This window comes from Sus scrofa, chromosome 7 (genome assembly GCF_000003025.6).
Source record: "Sus scrofa isolate TJ Tabasco breed Duroc chromosome 7, Sscrofa11.1, whole genome shotgun sequence".
NCBI classification, from domain to species: Eukaryota; Metazoa; Chordata; class Mammalia; order Artiodactyla; family Suidae; genus Sus; species Sus scrofa.
Genome location: NC_010449.5, coordinates 91,206,074 through 91,220,608, shown reverse-complemented (window position 1 = coordinate 91,220,608; position 14,535 = coordinate 91,206,074).

Below are 14,535 nucleotides of genomic sequence, written 5' to 3'. Positions count from 1 at the left end.
AATTAGATTTGCATTGTCAAATCTTAACTTACTGTAGGGAGATCCAGGGTGTAATTGGAGAGGGCTTTTCCTGCCACCATTCCTTTCCACCTCAGAAGCCCCTGCATTCAGGACACACTGCATTAGCTATTTCTGACGGCTTTTGCAGTTGGACTTGAATGACGAAGGCCTCCTCTAGCTGGTTCATTCATTCATTGTTTCCTTTCGGTTTTTAAGAGGCACTCCTGTCACATGAGTTTCTGGAATAGCCCATTTCCATCAGAAAGGTCACTCACCCTGAGTTTTCCTAAGGCCTTGACACCAGCCCCGAGGAGCTAGGGATGCTGGCCAAGAAGGGTACTGAAGGGCCACAAAGAGAGGATTCTTTTCTGGAATTCTGAGGGGTGATTCATGCTTCAAGAGAAAACGTGAGGCTGCCTGGTTTCGTTGCTTTCACTGTCAGTGGAGGGACAGGTCCTGGTACAGAAAGAAGCCCACCTTGCAGAAAATACTGCAGTTCTTTAGAGCAATGGTCCTCACCATTGCTATTTTTAGCCCACTGCGAGCCCCATCTTCTTTTTCATAGCTGTCCTTGGCCAGGCCCCATTGAGTCTCCAGTCCCCAATAGAAAAAGCCTTTCTCAACCAGGAATAAGGCAGCCAGGACATTGGTCTTACTTTCATCTACCTTCTAAAAACAAACATGGACAAGAAATATTGTCACCACTTGACAACATACACTGTGCCTCCAGACTTCTTATTTTCCCCCAGACTCTGGTTTTGTCATTGTGTTTTTGCCTACCACAAACAAAGAAATGACCTTCCGAGGCTCATCTATAGATGCCTTAAAGCTTTCATGTGGCCTTCCCAGTTCCTAGCACATGGTGAGGACCTATTAAATCATCAGTTGTGGTAACTTGGACATGATCAGATAACCAGATTGCTATCATAGGGCAGAGCTGCCGTTTGAGTAGGAGCTGATGGTTGGCAAAGGCTTCTGGGATTGGGAAATCTGGGATCCCTCCCTGACTCTTGTGTGTGACCTTGGACAGCCCATCTCAGCCCTTTGAGATTTCATGCCACACGTGGAGCTTCACCTGGCTTCAGTGATAACGACAGCTGCTGTTTATTGAATACTTATGATATGCAAGCATTGGGCTAAGCACTTGTTAGGTTTCTCCTCTTATAGCAATCAGACGGCTTTTACTATCTCCATTTCAGAGCTAGAAAAACCAAGGCTCTGAAAGATAAAGTCATTGTGCGTGTCACACAGCTAGCAAGTGTCCAAGTTGGAATTTGAACCGAGATCTATCTGATTCCATCATGTTCTATAGCCTTGGATCGTGTGGTGGAACAAATGCTGGGGAGAAGGTACAAGTGGAGGCGGTATTAGTTAAACTATAAGAAGGAGAGCTGGTATGGCTTAAACACAGCTAGTTAAAAGGAGATAGAAGTGGAGATTCTCATTTGGAAAATGACATCCTGACGAATGTTTGGGAAGAAGAGACAGGTCAGTACCCTGCATTGGGGAAGCAGTCCGATGGCCTGGGAGTTGCTCTAAGAGGACCAAACTTTCTGCTTGGCACAGGAATGTATCTCATAAACCCCATTTCACTTGGATGCCAAATTTTTCTCTTTCTCTCTCTCTCTCTCTCTTTTTTTTTTCTTTCTGTCTTTTTGCCTTTCCTAGAGCTGCTCCAGCGGCATATGGAGGTTCCCAGGCTAGGGGTCTAATCAGAGCTGTAGCTGCTGGCCTATGCCAGAGCCACAGCAACACCAGATCTGAGCAGCGTCTGCGACCTACAGCACAGCTCACGGCAACACCGGATCCTTAACCCACTGAGCAAGGCCAGGGATCGAACCCGCAACCTCATGGTTCCTAGTCGGATTCATTAACCACTGAGCCATGATGGGAACGCCCAAATTTTTCTCTTTCTTAGCAGGCTCTCTGGGCAGCATCTTTCTTTCTGTCACCCTGCTCCACTCGTCATAGTAGTTTATCTTTGTAGATTCTTGACTCCGGGCCTCCAACCTAGTTTCTGGGCCTTCCCCTGCCCATCGTTAGAGTCCGGCTATGGAGACCCTGGTTATGACTCTGGGTCCCAGGTGTACTCTGCAGAGCATAGCAAGCGTCCGGCTCTCCTGTTCTTCTGAGAAAGTATGGGTGGCCATGCATTACCCCATTCAAAGGTGGAGATGCTCGTTCGTGGAGATGCTCCTCATCTCTTGCATCTTGGTTGGTTCCAGGCAAGTTAACTCCGTGGATTTTCCTCCTCTTTGGAGGTGTTTGTGGAAGAGGAGTGAAGGTGGAGATGGTGGTCTGGGGGAGGGGAGCCGACCCCCCCCCACTGCGCCGCCGCCTCCACCACCACTGCCGCCGCCACCAAGAGTTAGCATGAAGGTGTATGATGGAGCATTGTGCTCGGGGTCAGGGCACTTGAGTTCTTGTCTCAGCTTAGTGACTCTGGGCATGTGACAGGAGATCTTGGGCCTTTGGTCTCCTTGTCTGTAAAATAAGAATGTTGGAAGAGATATTCTCTAACCCCTCCAGCAATAATTCTTGGATGATCCCTTGGAATCTGGGTGATTTGGTCTTTTTTCAGACAAGAACTCAGCTGGTCTGGAGGTATAGGAAGTCAGAGCTGAGAGGGCAGAGGTGGGGTTGAAGGAGAAAGAAGCCAAATTGGAAGTTAAGGGACAAAGCCACAGCTGGAACAAGTCCCTTCTTGTGACAGGGGACCAGATCGGGTCATTCCTCCTTTGACGGTTTAAATGGGGGTGGCCGAAAGGTGGTGTATGTTCACCCTATACTCGCCATCGCCTAAACCATGGGGCGCACCCCTTACATCTTCTCTTAAAACTTAATCTTCACACCCTTCTCATCCTCTGACTGTCCCCAAGTGAAGGCAGCAGGGAAGCTGTGCATCAGTGTATGTCTTACATACTACACTTGGGTTTGGCAGATTCCAGGGCCTGGTTCAGCCCAGGATCTTCTCAGGGCTGCAGGACCTGGGACTTTGGCTGGTGCTTTCCAAGTGACTCAGAGTCAGGGCGTATGTGTTCCCCCCTCTTCTGTCCTAGCTCCACCTGAGAGAGTAAGATCATACTCTAGGTTCAGCCTAGGAACTCAAGAAGTTACAGCTTTTCCAATCATGAAATCGGGCTGCCTCGATTTCCCCTTGAACAAGCCATTTGTCCAAGGATTCTGCTCTCCACTGGTACAACTTCTATTTTAATTTCATCCTATTCAAGGCAGAGGCACAAATGACTTCCCATTGAATCTACCAAACCAGTCTTTTCTGTCCCTGCCTGTCTCGCGTTTTCCCGAGAGCCATGATTTCTTTTTTTTTTTATTATAGTATGATCCATTTTTATTTTTTTTTAATGTTTATGGAGGGATGGAGAAACAAAAAAGATGTGCAGTAAAACATTAACAGTTATCATTAAGCCGTATGATTTCTTTTGATTCTTATTTTCTTCTGAGTAGTGATTTCTGACGGTAGTTACCATACCACTGGGAATGTGAGAGACAATTTTAGTTGGTACGGGGACAAACATTTCATTTTAATAGCTATGTTTCTAATGAGTGTAAAGAAACGTGACTCATTGGGATGTACTCATAACACAACTTAATTTTGTCTCCCACTATCCCTTGATGTTGATTTCGTGGATTTAGTTTTTTTCCTGCCCTGGGAGGAAAACTCCATCAGGCCTCATAACTTTCCAGGTCATTCTTAGGCAGTAGAAGGTCCTGTGGTCACTTTAAGTCACATAGTCTCTATTCAGGACTTAATATATCCAGCCAGTCTTTTGTCAGTGGGCTGAGAGGGACAGGAAAGGGCTTGCTTGGCCAGCACTGTTGTCTGCCAGCTCCCAGCTCCCGGGGCTTGGCAGGTACTTCATGCTGAGTCTCTCCTGTGGCCGTGCGCATGGTTCTCAGAGATTCTTCCCCCACAGCTGGTGCATCCGTTTACTTCCAGTTGTCTTGAAAGGAGCAAATTATCCTTTACTCTAGTTCACTCTTTTTTTTTCTTAGCCCCTAAAATGCAGTGGTTCACCTCCAGCCTCTTGCATCTGAGGTCCTTCTGCCTGTCTGAGTGGCTCTCTTGGACAAGACCTGCTCTCATCGCGGGCCCGCCTGTTCTTACAGGTGGCCCCTGGTGGCCCAAGGAGACACTCACCTTTGAGGCAATGAAAACTGGGAATGCAGGCCCCGCCTCCTGCCCCCTGCCCAGCTCTCTCAGCTTCCTTGGCTCCGCCCACAGCAGATGGCCAGCTTGCCTCTCACACCTTGGGTGTCTCAGGTGTGATCAGATGCCAGTCCACTCTGTCCTCCCAGTTGCAGGGTCACATATCATGTTTCCAGGGTTGGATATCAAATTTCTGCCTGTTGGAGCCCCACTCACCAGCTTGGGAGCATCAGACATGCTGTGTCCACTGTCTTGGGTAACGCTTCTGATTTAACCTCTTGTTGTATATGTATCATCAAACCCTAACTGTCACAAACAGCCTGGGATTTTTTTTTTTTTTTTTTTTTTGTCTTTTTCAGGGCCGCACCCACGGCATATGGAGGTTCCCAGGCTAGGGTGTAATCGGAGCTGTAGCCACAGGCCTGCGCCAGAGCCATGACAACGCCAGATCCGAACCGCGTAGGCGACCTACACCACAGTCCAAGGCAACGTCGGATCCCCAACCCACAAGTGAGGCCAAGGATGGAACCCGCAACCTCATGGTTCCTAGTTGGATTCGTCTCTGCTGTGCCACGACGGGAACTCCACAGCCTGGGATTTCATGGCCATTACTACTTAGGATAAGGTATAACTACAAATTTAACCAAAATAATAAGGTTCACAACAACTAACATTCATTGAATACCTATAATGCCAGATGCTGTTTTCAGGACAGGAAACACTTCCATGTAATTCTCACAAGGCGGGTACTTGTATTATTTCTCTTTTGCAGGTGAGTAAACTGAGGCAAAGAGAGGTTAAGCAGCTGGTCCAAGGTCACACAGTTGGCAGCAGAGCCTGGATTTAAATGGAAAGAATCTGACCCCCAATGTGGGTTCTTTTAAACTCCTGTGCTCGGCTTCTTCCTACAAGGGTGGTAGGCAGCCAGCGTAAGTCATGAAGGCAGAACTCATATGAGTGGGAGGTGGTGACTTAGGACCTTAATTTTAGGTTCTTCCCCGGGCATTTAAACTCTCCATGCATCACCTTTGCCTGCTTTTCCAACAGCTCCTTCTCTGTCTTTCCCCAGAGCCTAATCCACATGCCCATCTCACCTGCCACACACCCCCTCTCCCCGCCCCATACCTCATATTATTTCCCTGCCAGGAGGCCCCTCATCTGTTTGCTGCCTCCTCAAATCAAAGTCTTTTTAGAAGTCAGAACCCATCTTTGCTCCAAAGGTGTATTTGACCCAAACCACTTCAGCTGGGATCTTTCACTCCTCTTGTAATTTCCTCACTAAATTGACAATTATTATGTACTTTTTTTGCAGAGAGCGGTGAAGGGCAGTTAGCACCAAGTCTGATGTCTCCCTGCCACTGACTTCCTCTTGCTAAGTTGTGCAAGGCCTTCTACCTCTCCAAACTTTGGTTTCACTATTCTTAAAGTATGGGTGTGGATTAGCTCCGTTCGGTTTCTAATATTCGATGATTTGTGGTTGCCTTCCAGACCCCACCCCTCCCTAACTTTTCAGCTCTTGAGGGCTGGACCTGTGTCTTGTATGTCTCAGGACAGCTCAGGACTCTGCACAGGCTTCTACACACAGGTGGTATTTCACAGTGGCAGTATTTGGTTGGCTGATGGGAAATGCTGTAAGTCTGCTCTGGGCTTGACCAACTTTCAGAAATTACCTTCCTCTGGGTGATCATTGGCGGTTCTCTCTTCTGCATACGTTTACAACAAACATTGGGGTTTCGATCTGCTGCCTTTTTTTTCCCTTAAGAGACCTAAAGTCATGCTATTCAGGCCTACACTCTTTTATTTCTGCAGTTTCAAATATAAAACCCAAAAGCTTTTCTTTAACTTGTGTGATGGCAAAGCCTGACCTGGACAAATACGAGGCCACTGCTGGTCTCTTGACTGGGCGGAGGGTGTGTGTCTGGGGGTGCTGCCCCCGCCCCTGCCACGGAGATTGTATAATCTGTTAGATGCGCTCTACATTACCATTTTTATTTTTATTTTTATTTTTGTCTTTTTAGGGCCACACCTGCGGCATATGGAGGTTCCCAGGCTAGGGGTCTAATCGGAGCTACAGCTGCCAGTCTATGCCACAGCCACAGCATTGCCAGAACCAAGCCGCATCTGCAACCTACACCACAGCTCACAGCAACGCCGGGTCCTTAACGCACTGCGTGAAGCCAGGGATTGAACCTGTGTCCTCATGGATGCTGGTCAGATTCATTTCTGGCACTGATCCATGATGGGAACTCTTATATTTGCTTTTTTAAAAATTGAAACCATTCTGAATTCCAAAGGCTTTAGATAAGAGATTGTGGTGCTGTGGGGTATTTCTCCGGAAGTGCTGTTGGCAGTAGGGGCTGGGATAGGTCCTTGGTATGTGGGACTGTGCTAACATCACAGACCCTCACAGGACCTTGCCTAATCCCAGCCCCGCTTCCTGTTCAGCAGCAGTTCACACCTTGGTTCGCCAATTCGTTTTTTTTGTTTGTTTGTTTGTTTGTTTTTAAGATATTGCATTACAATATCATTTATCTTGATTACTAAGCTCTTTGGGGCACTTCCTTAAGCTTTATGCCCAAGGTAAGTGTCACGTTTGCCTCACCCTAGAACTCTCCCTGCTTGACTCCTAAACCCGGAGGACTTTCCTCTTCTGCTGTGGCCTCTCAGGGATGAACTGGTGTGTCTTCAAGGTGGGTGTACCTGCTTGGGAGTCCCACTTCACTTTAATACTGGGGGGGGTGCACCTTTGGCCTCTTGGCTGAGTCAGCTCTGCAGAGAGACTTGTAAACTGGTTTCTGTATGCACTTCCTATATCTAGATGTTTCTTCGGAGCCTAAGTGAGCCAGGTGCCCCTACTTCCTTCTGGGACAGGTTTCAGCTCCTCATTTCAGAGTCAATCTGCTTGTTAATCCCTACTGCTACTTTGACCTGACATTTAAGAATTTATGTATATGTGCAATGCTCCTGGAAGAGCATGAAAACAAGAGAAAAATTTACAATGATAGCATCAAAGTGTTCTGTTGTGTTTATTTTTTGATGAAGAAACCGAGAGGAAATAGTGTTGTGAGGGTTAGTGGAAGAGTCGGGCTCAGAAAGCCCTTTTTTGAGCTTCGCATTAGCATTCCAAGCCAGCTGGCTGTGCCCTTCCATTTTTCCCAGTCCCCAGGTGTCCTCGGATGGGGAGGACACATGACTCAGTTAGCTCTCCCCTCTTAATTAAAGGACTTTTTTTTTTCCTTCTGGCTGCACCCATGGCATGTGGACTTCCCAGGCCAGGGATTGAACCCTCAGCATAGAAGTGACCCCAAGCCACTGCAGTGACAGCACCGGATCCTTAACTTGCTGAGCCATATGAAAACTCCTGAAGGACACCTTATTTTTTTGTTTTGTTTTTTTTTTAACCCTTGGTCCCTATTTGGCAGGAATGGGCACACCTCTGGGAATTTTGGCCACTTCCCCTACCATTAAATAATCCTCTCGGATTCTGAGCCCTAAGTATTTCTGGCCTGCCTTTTTAACCTATTGGCAGTCCTCTGGGATCACTTCCCTATCCCTATTCCTGTCTATGATTCCTCGTGATATAGCATTTCCATAAATATCCTTAAGCATCCTCTTACATACTGTTTACCCATCTTCTCATCCATTAAGAAGATATTCCACAGACCAAGCCTGGCACCTAGTTCTTTGACTTCTTCTAAACACATCTTTGCCTCCAGACATTCAGCCATTTGTCATTTCCCTGGGCTCTGCAAATGATGTGTGGTCTTCTATCTGTTGTCCTTATGTGCTGGGAAATGCCCAAGGGTAGTATAATTTCAATGAATTGTAGAAATGAAATTTCCCAAAGATGCCCACCTGAATTGTCTTAAGCCCCATGGGTTGATCCCATCAGATACCCATCATTCAGGAATTTTGTGTCCATATCTGTAAAAGACTGTTGAATGTATTCTGTTGCATTGAACATTTGAAGCCATGCTGATTCTGTTGACCCCTCAGTTTCCCACAGCACTGAAATTTCCTTTGCTTCTAGGGCCGCATGATCTTGGATGGTGCCCCTTTTTATTGAGTAAATATTTGTAATGCCTCCTGATTACCCCGGATAAAATTCATAGATCATATGGCATACCTATATACATCAATTTTTAAAAATCAGTATAATGCCTAAACTGTATTATAAAAGAGAAATAAGGGGAAAGTTAATTATAATACACTATCACTTATTCTAATATGTAATTACTTGGGCACAAGCACACAGCAAACAGAAGGAAGGAGTCAGATGCTTGAACCTGTTCATAGAATCTCTGAGGATGTAACAGCCACAAATACCCACAAGATACAGGTGTGTGGGTGACTCGAATACCAGGAGAGATGCTGCTGAGGTTGATGTGTTTTTCCCAGATGCTGAACCACTCTTGGTAAAGTTCTGAACATAAAGTACAGTATCTCCTTGATTTGCGCTCCTCTGGCATTCCTAGACAATTCAGTCTATGTTAAAACCATGCAAAATTCCTCTGTCTTTATTTCAGAAAGGGAGTTTGGGTCTAGATGCTGAAATGGGCTTTTCACCTCTCTGAATGCCTGATGGAATGTTCTAAAGTCATGTGGGAGGGCTCTTTTGTGGGTTGTTGTGGGAACTGCAGGGTGTCCAGGTCCCCATGGGCACATACCCGAGCACTGCCCACCCACAGTGGTGCTGACAGAGGGCCCCCACCCTCGCCATCCCGGGGTGGCCCCATTGAGAACTCCGGGTGTGGAAGAAAGACCAGCAACTGGGAGACCCACATTGTAGGTCTGGGCCCCAGTACCTTAGTACTTGTATGACCTTAACTCTAGCTGCCTGGGTCTCCGCCCTGTAAAGGAATTATTAATGATGCACTTGTCCTGCGGGCCTTTCAGACTGTGGCTCACTGTGCTCCCCCTACAACCCTGGGACAGCCCAGAGCATCTGTATCTGCAACTATTTTATTTTATTTTTTTTTTTTTTTGCATTTTATGGCCGCACCCGCAGCATATGGAGGTTCCCAGGCTAAGGGTTGAATCTGAGCTGCAGCCGCTGGCCTAGGCCACAGCCACAGCAATGTGGGATCCAAGCAGCATCTTTGACCTACACTACAGCTCACGGCAATGCCGGATCCTTAACCCACTGAGCAAGGCCAGGGATCAAACCCGCAACCTCATGGATACGAGTTGGGCTCGTTAACCTCTGCGTCACAAAGGGAACTCCTGGTTTTTTTTTTTTTTTTTTTTCCCCCTCAGCATTTACACATCCTTAGGTCCCTCTTATCTGGGAAAGAAGGAAGGAGGAAGGGAGAAAGGACACTTCCCCGCCCCCATCTCTGTGTCTCCAGTAGCTTTTCTCTGTCTTTTCCATCACAAGCAAACTTCTCGAGTCATGTGTCCACGCTGTCCCAGTCACCTCCCTTAGCAGTCACACCTCTTTCTTAAATGGTCCCCAGCAAGCTCTTTGCTGCCAAATCTCTTCCTTCCCTGTGTGGCTTGCCTCTCTCTTGAGCGCAACCCTCAACACTCCTGCCTCTGCTTCCCCAGAGGCTGCCAGGTCCTTTCTGGGTGTCCTTCTCCTCTCTGGCCCTTCCTCAGACCCCTTTACAGCACTTAGTCTTCGCCAGTCCCTGACGTCCCCTCTTGCACCTCACCAGTCTCTGATGTTCCCCCCTTGCGCCTTCCCCCCAGCAGGCTCCTCCTCTCCGCTGCTGCATCCAGCGGGGGTCCCAGACATACCTCTTGCCTGGAGGTGTCTCAAACTTAGAGCATCCAAAATGCCATTCATTGTGGGTTGCCTCCGATGCACACCTTTGCCTGCATCCTCTTCTCTCAGGGAATAACCCTGCCAATGCCCAAGTCAGAAGTATGGGTGCCATTCTTCCCCCCATCTCTTTCTCTCACCCTCTCTTTCCCACCTAGTAAATCCCCCCCCCGCCCCCCCAGTCCTTCAGTCCCGCTTTCTTAATGGCTGCAGGTTAGGGTTGTGTGTCTTGATTAATCTGCATTGGCTTGACACTCGTTGGTATTTAGGATTGCAACTTCTACTTACTGTTTGGCTGGGTTAAGTAAGATCTTTAGGGGTTCTCTCAGCACTTTTGGGCTTAGGATCCCCTAAGTAATGCAAAAATACATGAACATAATTCTAAATTACAAAATCATGTTTTTAGAAGTAGCAAAATTTATGTGTGTACTGAAGCCACAATAGCTTCTTTCTGCTTCTCTCTTATTTTCTCGACTTTTTTTTTTAAATTTTTTGTCATTTTGTCTTTTCTAGGACTGCACCCATGGCATATGGAGGTTCCCAGGCTAGGGGTCGAATCGGAGCTGTAGCCGCCAGTCTACGCCAGAGCCACAGCAACGCTGGATCTGAGCCACGTCTGCAACCTACACCACAGCTCACAGCAATGCTGTCGTTGACCCACTGAGCAAGGGCAGGGACTGAACCCGCAACCTTATGGTTCCTAGTTGGATTCATTAGCCACTGAGCCACGACGGAAATTCCTATTTTCTCAACTTTAAAATTTCTTCTGGTGCCCCATTGTGGCTGGTGCAGTAAACACGTGTCTGGGGGCCAGTGGGGCAGTCCACGACCGCTTAGAATGTTAGCCCCCTGTGGTCTGGGCTTGGACCTTTGCCTCTTGGGGTCTTTGCATGTTCCTGGTGGTGCAGCATTGATACTGAGTAACTGTTTAAGAAACATGAGCATGAATGCATGAATAATGAGGTGAACTTGAAGTAAGCTCATTGAAGTAAAAGACACTGTCAGAAAGGAAGTTATTATTACTCGGTTTCTGGCGTTAGGATGCTACAGTCCAATTTCCAAGGTTTTTTATTTTCAGTGTTCTAAAAACAGCCATCCCCACTGTTGTGCTTCAGCTTTCATCCTCCAACCCACTTAGCACTGAGTAGTCTGCACATAAAAGATGTATATAGGGATTTCTGAATTAATTAATAAATGAAGTTGGATAATATGTTGGTTTGCTCCATTCCCTTCCCTGCTGTCTCTTATTTAAAGAGGCGTGTTCCTTAAAGCGGCCACACCCAGCTGTGACAGACAGGGTACCTGGGGAGGGAGGCTATGCCCGGGGCCAGAGTGCGGGTGGGTGGGGAGGGGGCTTCCTTTGGAATTAGGTGGTGGTAATGATGGGGGCAGTGTGGGAAACCGGAGAAAGCCCACATGGGTTCTCAGAGGAACAAACATGGTCTAAAGGCCTAAAGTCAGGCAAGATGAATAGGACTCACCACAAATTTGAAGGGGAAACGAAATACCACGAAACACCCAGAAGGCTGTGGCTTAGCAAATGTAACCTGACTTGTTGTTATGGGCTTGTGGACAAAACAGGTGTCAAAACACCTCCAGAAAATATGAACTACGTATAAGAATAGACCCAAAAGGTTAATCAGTCCTGTCCTCTGGTACTGATAGGGCAGCCTCCTGGAAGAGTGCTGATTTGGGGGAGAGGAAGAAGTAAATAAGTAAGAAGTAAGAAAAGGGGTGGGCTGGAAATTCCCTTGTGGCATAGCGGGTTAAGGATCCAGCGTGGCCACAGCTGTGGCTTGGGTCGTTGCTATGGCGCTGACTCGATCTCTGGCCTGAGCACGTCCATGTGCTACAGGTGCAGCCAAAAAACAAACAAACAAAACAAAACCATAGAAAAGGGGAACCTACTTTGGTTTTTTTTGTTTGTTTGTTTTTTGTTTTTTGTCTTTTTGCCTTTTCTAGGGCTGATTCCCAGGGCATACGGAGGTTCCCAGGCTAGAGGTCGAATCAGAGCTGTAGCCACCAGCCTACGCCAGAGCCACAGCAACTCGGGATCTGAGCCACGTCTTCGACCTACACCACAGCTCACAGCAACACTGGATCCTCAACCCACTGAGCAAGGGCAGGGATCGAACCCACAACCTCATGGTTCCTAGTCAGATTCGTTAACCACTGCGCCACGATGGGAACTCCAGGGAAGCCTACTTTGGAGAGGACATGTGTCCCTCTCTCTCTCTCTCTTTTTTTTTTTTGACTGCACCCATAGCATGAGAAGTTCAGGGACTGAATGTGCGCCACAGCAGTGACAATGCCAGATCCTTAACCTGCTGAGCCATTAGGGAACTCTAGGAAATATGTCTCTGAGGGACAATTTTGACAGGGCTGGAATTTTTGTGCACAGTGTAGACATGTAATAACCAGTGTCCTCCCTGGGTTCACCCTCCAGTTCAGCTCTAGTGGAAGGGGACCCTTTGTTATTTTCTCCAGACTTTTTAAAAAAGTTATTTTAAGGGCCGCACCTTCAGCATGTGGAAGTGCCCAGGCTAGGGGTTGAATCGGAGCTGCACCTGCAGGCCTACACCACAGCCACAGCATCACCAGATCCCAGCCACGTCTGAGACCTACACCACAGCTCATAGCAACGCCAGATCCTCAACCCACTGAGCAAGGCCAGGGATTGAACCCTCAACCTCATGGTCCCTAGTCAGATTAATTTCCGCTGCACCACTACGGGAACTCCTCTCTCTGAGCATTTTGATGTAGATTCCTAAGAATAAAGATATTGTTTTCTAGAACTTGAAGTAAATTAAACTTTGATATGATACGAATCTAATTATGAAAAATGCAAATGCCTTACCCCTCATCAATGTTTTGCCCTAATCATCCACCCTGAGTTTACAGGTATTTCTAGATCCCAGGCAGGGGGTGGTAGATCAAGTTATCTGCGACCAGGTGACTCATTTTGGGAGGGCCTTGCTGGGCCAGCCATACCCTGTTGAATAACCGCGTTTACACAATAGTTTTCCTCTTCCTACTCCCACCAGCAGCAGAAGCTCATTTGTCATTCGTTCAACTGACACATGAGAATGTTCTTGCGAAAGCTTCTCAGGTTTATTTGGGCACAGTGGGTATAAAAAGAAGTCTAGTGCCCTTTCGGTGCCTTTAAGAAGTCTACCATTGAGTTGGGGAGACAAGACGTGGTCACTGAAAGGCAAAGGACATGTAAGCTGTCAGTACTAGGACCACACAGGACAGCTCTTATTGAGACCTTATGACTCTGGAGAATTAGGTGCCCTTAGCAGTTTGGGGGGTGGGCAGATGCATCAGAGTGGGTTCGGTATGATGCAGGGCCCTTTCATTAACACAGTGAAACTTGGAGTGGGCACTGAAGAACAGAGGTAGATAAGGGCATTCCAGGAAGAGGACCAATGGCACAGAAGCTGGGGGATGGGAGCATGGATGGAGTACTGGGGGACAGCAAATTATGGTCCAGTCTGGCTGGGGCCAAGGGTCTGTGTAGGGGGCAGGATCTATCCCCTTATGAGGACCTACCTCGTACCAGGCATTTTGAAAGATAACTTTGCTGACTCTAAACATAATACATGTTTGGTATATGAAGTTTAGGAAAATCGAGCCATATGAAGAAGTATTTAAATGAAATCACCCTCTTCTTTCATCCAGAGATCACCAGTTAACCTCAGTGTGCTTCCTTCATGTGGGAGATCTTTTTTTATTTTGCTTTTTAGGGCTGCCCTGGTGGCATATGGAAGTTCCCAGGCTAGGGGTAGAATCAAAGCTGCAGCCTTTGGCCTGCACCACAGCCACAGCAATGCCAGATCCTTAACCCTCTGAGCGAGGCCAGGGACCAAACCCGCATCCTCATGGGGACTAGTCAGGTTCATAACCTGCTGAGCCACAATGGGAACTCCCATTTTGGAGATCTTTAACATTCTTCTGGCAGCAACTTTGTTTGGGTTTGTAGATTCAGGACCTCTCGTATCCCTCAAAGGATATTTTCCTCTTTTGGCTGAGTCCATGGCATGTGGGAATTCCAGGGCCAGGAATTGAACCCATGCCACAGCAGTGACAATGCTGATCCTTAACCACTAGGCCACCAGGGAACTCCTCCCTCAAAGGATATTAAGTGTACGTTGAAAAACATTTCATTCTGTGGACTTTATTTTGTTTTCTAGCTAGAATTTCTATTCTCAAATTTGGTGCTCCTTTGGCAGTTTTGGTTTTTCCCAAATGTTCGGTGAGTCTTTGTTGTGTTTCCCTCTTTTGAGGCTCTTCCGTCACCTCTGTGTGAACCCTGATTCCGTGCTTTAGAGCCAGCCACCCCTGGTTGTGGACAGGAGGGTGGGGTGTGGCTGCCGGGAACACGGGAGCTGTCTAGGTGTCCCCTGGCCTCCCTAGCCTAACGTCCTGGCACAAGCATGGGTGGAGAGGTGGGGCAGGGCCCCTTGCGTGACTGCTCCAAATCCAGTGACCAACCACTCAGGGCCCCTCCTGAGCTCCTAATCTGCTTGCTCCAAATTTGGAGCCCCTAGAGCTACTCCTCCGACTGAGTAGACTCCTCAACCACACTGCTTGGGTTCAGATC